Genomic DNA, 9,311 nt, shown 5'->3' with positions numbered 1-9,311 from the left:
TAAAAATTAAAACACATTAGGTACCTCTACAGAGTGACTCCAATTTTATTTAGAAAACACATGCCTAGGAAAAAGACTGAAAATATATATGTATATATTTATAGATACCTACATGTACATGTACATGTGTACATTCAAACACATACACTCATTCATGAAAGTACTATAGATAATATTTATTCTTATTGTTCTCTAAAAATGTCTCTAAATTTTTCAAATGATATATAATGAATGTATATTGATTTTAATTACCAGGGAAAAAACAATAAAACGGTTTTTCAAATGCTTATCAAATAACTCAATTTTTTTCTAATGATTTCTTTACTTCTCTCACAGTCTATTTATTCAAATGGCCACGACCACTTGTGGAAGTGGCTGCTTTGTGCCTCCTGGTCCTATGGCCCCTCCCTTTTCTCTCTCACTCAGGTGAGTCCCTCAGCGTTCCAGTTTCCATTTCACCTGCCCTCCAGCTGGCAGAATTTTCTCCCCAGGCGGCTGATTCCCGGTAGAAGCACTGCCCAGTGGCCCACAGGTTTGGCTGAGGCTCCTGCGACCACTTCTCTGGTATAGCCTTCCCTCAACCCACTTGCACCACACACAATTGAATGACGGTTGTTTCTGTGCCTTTTTGGAGTAACCTGCTGTGTTTTCAGTGCCTGACCCACCCAGTGCTGCGTGTGACACCCAGAACCTGAGGCTTGACCTTACACATGGCTATGCCTCAGCCTCACCGCAGAGGAAGAAGGCCCTCACACAGAATGAAGCCATATTTTTTCTGACACAGCTCCTCTGGCAAGGGAAACAAAAGAAAAATAATAGCCCTGGCTGGTGTAGCTCAGCAGATTGAGCGCGGGCCTGCGAACCACAGGATCGTGGTTTGATTCCCGGTCAGGGCACATGCCTGGGTTGCAGGACAGTTCCCAGCAGGGGACTCACGAGGGACAACCATACATTGATATTTCTCTCCCTCTCTCCTTCCCTTCCCCTCTAAAGATAAATAAATAAAACCTTTAAAAATATATAAATAAAATAAATGAATGAGACTACAACAAACTAAAAGGTATCCATTAGTAGATGAGTGGATAAAACAGCTATGGTACATTTACACAATAGAATACTACTCACCGATAATTTTTTTTTTTTAAAGGAAATGTTACTCTTTGCAACAGCATGGGTGGACCTGGAGAACATTATACTAGGTGAAATAAGACTGTCAGAGAAAGACACGTACCATATGATTTCACTCAGATGTGGAATCTGATGAACAAAATAAACTAACAAGCAAAACAGAGACAGACTCGTAGATAGAGAACAACTCTATCTATAACAGCTCTGGGGAGCAGGGGACAGGGTGGGGGGATTGAGCAAAAAAAGAAAAAAAATAGAGCCGTCTGACAGAGAACAGCTGCATGAACACTCACGCTCTCCTCTCCTCAGCTTCCACTCTCTTCCCCTTATGGGTGTTCAGTCTTCGCAATGAAACTGTGACTTCTGAGGCCAGGTACAATTTTACATTTACAAATATAAACGGACACTAAACCAATGAGGAATTAATATTCATGGTTTCAACTACTGTCTAGCAACCCCTAAAATTTATGATGCACAGTAATTTCTAATGGTCAGAAAATCATTTTGAACCCCAACAAGAGGGCTGGTTGTGGAAGAAATCACCTAGCTAGAGTCCAGTGAATTTTTCACTCTACATACTATAGTTTTATTCTTAGAAGTTGAATTTGGGCCTCTTGCTTTGTTTTTCATGTCTCTCTACTTAACTTTTTAACATGGGATAGTTATAACTTTTTTAATGGCTTTCTATGCTAATTCTAATATCTATGTCACTTTGGATAAGTTTCAATTGATTTAACCCCAATACAAGTTGTATTTTCCTATTTTTGTGGATGCATGGAAATTTTTTTATTTGATGCTAGACATTGTAAATTTTAACATGTTTAGTGCTGGATATTTTTGTTTTTCTCTAAAACAAATTTCTAGGATGAAATTAAGTTGCTCGAAAACCATTTGATTATTTCAGATCTTGTTTTTAATATTTGTCACACGGGACTGTAGCAGTGTTCACTCTCAGATCAGTTATTCTCACTACAGAGGCAAGAACTTGCTGTGTAGTCTGCTCAGTGATCTATGAGTCTTAAGGTTTTCGAGTTGGGCTGGCAGAAATAGACACTGGTTTGGATTGCATATAAGCAACATACACAATTAGCTTTATTCTTTTCAGGTGGTTCGTTCCCCTGACTCAGGTGGTTTCCTTACATGCATGTGCTGATCAGCACTCAGCTGAACACTTGAGAGGACGCTCTATACAAACACAAAGTAGTCTCTCTGTACAACACTTCCCTTCTGTGCTCTTACCTGGAAACTTGAACTTCCTAGTCATGCTTGGCTCAGCTTGAGCTCTCCTCCCCTCCCTGCCTGGAGACACTCAGGGGACTAAGCTGGGACCTCAGAAGGCTCACCTGCCCGTTTCACCTCTCTCAGGAATTATTGCCCTTTGCTGTCTGGTGTCTTGGTGTCTTAGTGTCTTGGTCTGCTTGGGCTGCCTTAACAAATACCATAGACTGGGTGGCTGTCACTGCCGATATTTATTTTCTCACAGTTCTGGAGGCTAGAAATTTGAGATCAGAGTGCCAGGATGATCAGATGCTACTGAGAACTCTCTTCCTCTTTCAGATGACCACCTTCTTACTGTCTTCACGTGGCTTTTCCTCCGAATAGGTATGAAAAGAGAGCTCTCTTCCTCTTCTTATAAGGCCACTTATCCTGTTGGATTAGAACCCTACCCTCATGACCTCTTTTAATTTCTATTACCTTCCAAATGCCCCATTTCCAAATACGGTCACGACAGAGCAGGGCAGGGGGCAGTAGGGCTTTGACATAATGAATTTAGGAGAAACACAGTTCAGTCATAGCCTCCAATGTCTTGCAAACTATTGTTCATGTATCGTGTCCAGTTTCTGATTGTTTTTGGTGGGAGTGTCATCTAGTTTCTGTAATTCTTTTCTGGAAGTAAAAATTACGATCTCTTTTCAAAATTGAAAATGTGATAATCTCACTCGATAGTAGCTATACCTCTAGTATTAAATTATTAATGAAATGCTCAATGGCAAAAAGCTACTGAAAATGTAATACCTTTTAAAAATATGTGTTTTATTTATCCTAATAATATTTACACATATTGAAAAACAGTGGCATTGTATTTAAGAATCATATTATTTATTTATCTGCAGACAGAATTTAGTGTGTTATACAGATTTTAAAAACTCTTATAAATATGGTACTGACATTCAGATTATAGATTCTAGGAGCCAAGACCAAAAAGTATTCCACATTGATCTCCATGAATTTCTAAAATAAATTTTTGATGTAATTATGGATGTTCACTAAAAGATGAGTGATTGGTTCAGTCAGAACAAATCTTTTCATTCTAACCTTATTTTCTTTAGTGTAGGGTTATTAGATTGATATTTCAGAGGAGTGTTTAAATATACTTCTGAATTTTACCAAGGCAATCAATACTCTATCTACTTTTTCCATTTGTGTGTATGTGGATATAGAAATGTTAGCCAGATAATAAAGGACAAACTGAAAAGACGCTAATCAGTTACTATCCTAGGGGCAAAACACGAAATGCACATACTTCGCACCTGAGACAGAATTTTACCAGCTTGTCACAAAACCTGTTTCCTCCTCTTACTGGGCACACAGCTAGAATATATCTCCCAGCCTCTACTGCAGTTCCAGCCAATGGAATACGCGTGGTTTGTGCCATTTTCCGGCCTGGCACAAAGAATAGTGCCCTGAAAAATCCCCCACACTCTTAGTTCTCCATCAGCTGATGCAGATAAGAATGGCTACCTTAGAAGATGCACTTGGAAGTTGGTATCTATCTTCTTATAGAACAGCCATCAGATGAAAGGCTCCAGGTCTTTCAATCTGCCTTGGAAGAGGCTGCTCTCACTTGCGAGTAGCACTATTTTGTGTTTTACATGAGCAAGGAATGCATTTTTATTGTGTTCGAGCCACACACATTTGCCAGATTATTTGTGGCAGGAGTTGAAGATAGTTTACGCAATGAAGCCTTGAAACTTGGTGCTTTGTGTTTTTATAAATTATTTGGATCACAATAAAATAAAACCTCACAATGAGTATATTCATTTCTAAAACTCCTTAATTTTTCATATTTTTATTACTATTGTATGACTTTTCCTATTTTTAAAGTAATACATGCTCATTATGTATTTTGCAAAATTTGCTGATCATTGCAAGTGAGAGAAAAGTGAAAAAGAGATAATAGCATTTTCTATAATAAAACACTCAAAGTTACCTACAGTTAACTCCACCAAATGTCTTGAAGTCACTTCAAACTCAACTTCATCGACACTAAACTCAGGATCTTTCCCTAAAATAAGATCTTTTAATCTTTTTTAACATTTCTTACTTCACTTAGTAATACCACCATCCCTCCAGATGCATGAGCCAAAAACCAGAGTCATTCTTAATACTCACCTCTGTGAATGCCCTTTGTATAACCAGCAAGATTTAGCTAATATAGACAAAAGCTACAGTGATTGATGGAATCTAGCAATAGACTGATATGTTGGCGTGATGAATGAAATGCAATAACCATGTTCCAAGACTCCTGAGCGTCCGGAGGAGCTGTGGTGCTGGTGGACTGGGCAGAGGAAAACGTGATCAGCAAGACTTTAAATGTGAAGCGGGTTCTTATTCCCCAAGTATTTGCTGTTGCCATTCTCCACAGTTTTCCTAATAAAGTCCAACCCCAGGTCCAGCTCAAAATTTACCTCTTGCATAAAGCTTTGCTTGACTTCCACCCCATGGCAACCTGGCTCTAGTTCAAAGTAATTTTTCCCTTACAAAAATATTTTACATCCATACCTCTCATGTGGTGCTTGTTTTTAGCCATACTCTAATGCTTATTTTTTTAAATGTGGATATACATAGTTGCCCTAGCTAGAATCAAAGTTATAGCTCTCAAGAGATGAGGATGGTGGCGTTACTCCTTTGTGCATCCAGAGTTTGGTACAAGCTCTGCCCCTCTAGCGTGCTTAGTTTAAAAAGAAGAAAGAACAAATGCCTGCTGACTTATTTCAGCCTTATGTTGCCCTGTGTTTGAGTGTTAGCCAAGCTACTTGAGGAGCAAGGATGCACATAGCGTATCTTTGTGAGCAGTCCCATCTCCTTACTGAACAGAAGGCAAATGACCAGATTCCCGAAGCAGACAATTTACATTCTGACCACTGCCTAGAGCTTGTCTAGAAGACCAAGATTTCCAGGATGATATTTCAGTGACATCAAAAAGAGATGAATAACCCTAGCTGTGATTATTTGTCATTTGCTAATTTAAAAAAAAATCCATTTAAGTTGGCTCTCTTCCACCACACTTTTTATACTGATTAATTCCTCTCCAGCCTTGACCTGCTGATCTCTTCAACATTCAAATTCACTATTTATTTCAATAATAATTCATTTACTTGATTTTTGCATTCACCACAAGACCTGGAAAATGTTTTTCAAATTTCTTGCTGATCTGTTGCATGGGGATCATACTGTGTGTAAAGAGCCATGACTTTCAAAACCAGTATAACCGGGGCCAGTCTGAGGCTGGGAAGCTCACCCTTGACCTAATATCTGGGGGGTTGATGGGGACTTCTTTTTCACTTTTTAAAACTACTAAAATCTGACAGAGTCATACCTTTTGCTCAAGAAGCTTTTACTGAAAATAAATTTACAAAAAAGGAAATGAATCATGATGTGGACCATTTCCAATTTTCTCTATCCCTTCTCAATACTACTGTATTCCTGGTGTTCCACAAAGTATTTGTTGAGTGGCAATTTGAGATGTATTCTGGTGTGCATATTTATTTACCTTGGCAGAAACTACCATATGCTTGAAAGAGAAAAATTATTGCTTAAAATTGTGGGCAATGTATTGTTTTAGAAAATTGCTATAGGGTTATAAATAATCATTACAGTTTTGGGGGGCTACTGGCTGTTATCAAGTATTGCACTATGTAATTCTGCCATGCGGCCCTCACACCAGTTCTGAGATGGGAATCGTTACTCTCCACTGCCCATGAGGATGCCGAGGCCGCAGGCTTGTTAAGTTCATCCAGGGTTGCTCAGTACACGTCGGGGCTGGGGTTCAAAGCTGGGTCAGCCTGATGGCAAAGCTGACCTCTCATGGAGGCCTGCAAGGAGCTCTTAGGGGCTATCTTGCTTTAATTCTGACAGCATATTTAAAGAGCTTGTTCCAGTGACTTGTAATACCTATTAGTCATAATTTTCATTTTCATTATTATTATCTTTGTTATTGGCTTAGGATGACACTGTTGAGGATCTAAATATAAAGCCATGAACACATACTGGGTTATCAGTAATAGCAGAGAAACAGAGACAGACGCAAAGACAGAGAGACAGACAGAGGGAACAAGGGAGAGAAAGTGAGAGAGACACACAGCTGATGTTGTGGAAAAAGAGAGCGCTCTGAAATCTTTCCAACATGATGCAAAGTCCTGGCTCCGGACAGCGTCTGTGTGCCATCGCACAGATGAAACCAACTGTCTTCTCAGTAAGATGGTGTGACTAATAGTTTATTTTGGGGGTGATGCTAATGCATATCTTGATTGTGGGGATGATTTTACAGGTGCATATATGTGTCAAAATGTACCAATTGTACTGTTGACATGTACGCAGTTGATTTTATGTGGAATTACACTCAATAAAGCTATTAAAATAATAATGTCAATAGCTCCTGCATCATTAGGTTACCATGAGGATTAAAGTTAATACAGAGGCCTGCGAGGAGCCAATTTTCAACAATCATAGTTCTTGCTATATTGTCTGAAGATTTGTATAGAGTTTACCACCTTCAAAGCTATTTCTTAATCCTTCATATTAAAAGGTATTTGCAACATAAGACAAAGCGAAGAACAATCCCTCCATAGAGTGTTTCTTACTAGCAGGCAGACAAGAAATAAATCCCTTAAACCATGTAAGCCTCATTCTTCTTCTACAGTGGGACAGGAATCTACTTCAGGGTTGAGGAAGGGAGCAAATGAGATTACTCATATCAGCCAGCATCTGTTTATCAACAAGTCTTCAGTGTGAGAAGTCTGGGTTCCTAACACTGCCCGACTTCCAGGGATACATTCATGGGACAGAAAAACAAAGCTCTTACCCTCATGAAGCTCTCATGCTGCTAAAGAAAAAATTATTCTGACACACGTTCAAACAGTAGGCAGGACTTTATTTAAGACCATTGCAGTCTATGTTAAGACTTCAGCGACATTGTAGTTAAATTCTTGTAATCAATATGCATTTTTTAATATTCAAGGTTAAAACCCAGTTGCATCCAGAATCTTTCTAATAGGCCCTCCCAGCCTCACCTGAAGTCCCAGTCTGTGCTGGGCTTCTGTATGAAGTCTTCAGTTCCTTCCACGGGGTAGGGCAGGCCAGAGGAGAAATGGAAACCAGTGAGCAGTGAGATGAAAAAGTCCAGCCTTGGGACTTAGAGTGTCAGCTAGGAACCTACATCTAGGTGGAAAGGAACTCTAAATAACTCTGAAGGGCTCTCACCAATTGCTGGAGAATGATCAGGAAAATCAAAAAAATCTGACCAAATCAAATCTGACCTTGATCATGCTGAATTCCTTTCCCCGGTGTAGACGATGGTTTGATTTATCTTTGCTCCTGTCCCTCTGGGCCTTGTTCAGGACAGCTCACTATTCTTTCCATCACACATGTGACAAAACCCCAAGGGGAGTCCCCTTAGCCATTCTCTCTCATTCTGGCAATCAGTTAAAAGCATGAAGCCTTGGCTTTCTCTAATTCATTGAAGTCCAGGCCTTGACCTACAAGCTATTTAACTCATGATAAATGATTTGGGGGCCTGGAAAAGGGCTGCCCCACTGGAAGGACTAGATAGCTCAGGAGGTTGAGGAAATAAAAGTGCTTGCCTCTGATTCAAATCCAATTTGGTTAATGCAACAAAACGCTGTTTTCTAAAAGCTATTCACCAGCAGGGAAGGAGCAAATTTCTCCCACACCCCATAGCCTTTGCAAAATTTGTTCCTTTGGCATGAACTGAATGTTTATGTCCCCCCTGAATTTACATGCTGAAGCACTTACCCCAAGTAAAATGGTATTTGAAGATGAGGCCTTTATGAAAGTAATGTTATATGAGGTCATAAGGGTAGGAGTCAAATTTAATGGATTCAGTGCCTTATAAGAAGAGGGAGAGACTCCAGATCCTGCTTGCTCTCTCTCTCTCTCTCTCTCTCTGCCCCTCCACCCCCCTCCTTTCCTTCCTCCAGGTACACAGAATGAAGACCATGTGAGGACACAGCATTTATAAATATGCTGCCTTCAAGCCAGTAGCAGAGGCCTCACCAGAAACCAAAGTAACCTACACCTTGATCTTAGACTTCTAGCTTCCAGAACCAGGAGAAATAAATGCCTGTTGCCACTCGCCCAATCTGTGGTATTTTGTTACGGTATTTTGAGCTGACTTAGACAGGCATAATCCTCTGCAGCATCCTCTTCCAGCATCATCTCCTTGGGCCTGCCTTTGCAACTTGGCCCTTCTCATGCCTGTCCCACAACTAGCTGGTTAAGGCACAAAGGTGAGTTTAAGGTAGGTTGAGATAGGAAAGAAATACCCACCAGAAGAACATGCCTTTGACACCTATTCACTGAGCACCTCCTAGGCCTGTGGTTCTATCTGACACTGTCAGTGAAGGCTGAGGGCACAAAAAAGGCAATTTTACAGGCTAGTCCAGTCCAGGTGCTGTTGCAACGTATTTCTTATGAGGCCCACCCTCACATCTCAGTCTTTCAGAATCCATCTCATGTAAGTAAATGAGGCTGTTCTCTCCACCCGTCTCCTCACTGTCCTTGCCCACCCTCTGCCCCAGACTCATGTTGCTGCTGCACCCGCAGGCCAGTTCTGTGGGGGTGCTCTGCCACCCTGGCCATCAGCCCCTTCCTAGGCCCTGCGCTATCTTCTGCATGGAGCACTTACAAGACAAACAAAACTCTCTTTTGCTGCCAACAATCAACGTGTCATTGTTTGGGCTGTGGCTTTTATTTTAACTTTTTTCTACCAGTTACTAAGATGTAGTTGACATAATCACTGAGTATGTTTAAGGTATACAGGATAACTGTTTGGCTTATAAATATTGTGAAATGATTACCACAATAAGTTCAGTTAACATCTATCCTTTCATGGATATTTTTTTCTTGTGATGAAAACTCTTAGGATCTGTTCTTTCAACAAC

Source organism: Sturnira hondurensis, unplaced genomic scaffold (assembly GCF_014824575.4).
Source record: "Sturnira hondurensis isolate 20B ecotype Veracruz unplaced genomic scaffold, ASM1482457v3 Scaffold0010128, whole genome shotgun sequence".
Taxonomy (NCBI): domain Eukaryota; kingdom Metazoa; phylum Chordata; class Mammalia; order Chiroptera; family Phyllostomidae; genus Sturnira; species Sturnira hondurensis.
The sequence above is the reverse complement of the archived record's forward strand: the minus strand, read 5'-3'. Positions refer to the sequence as shown.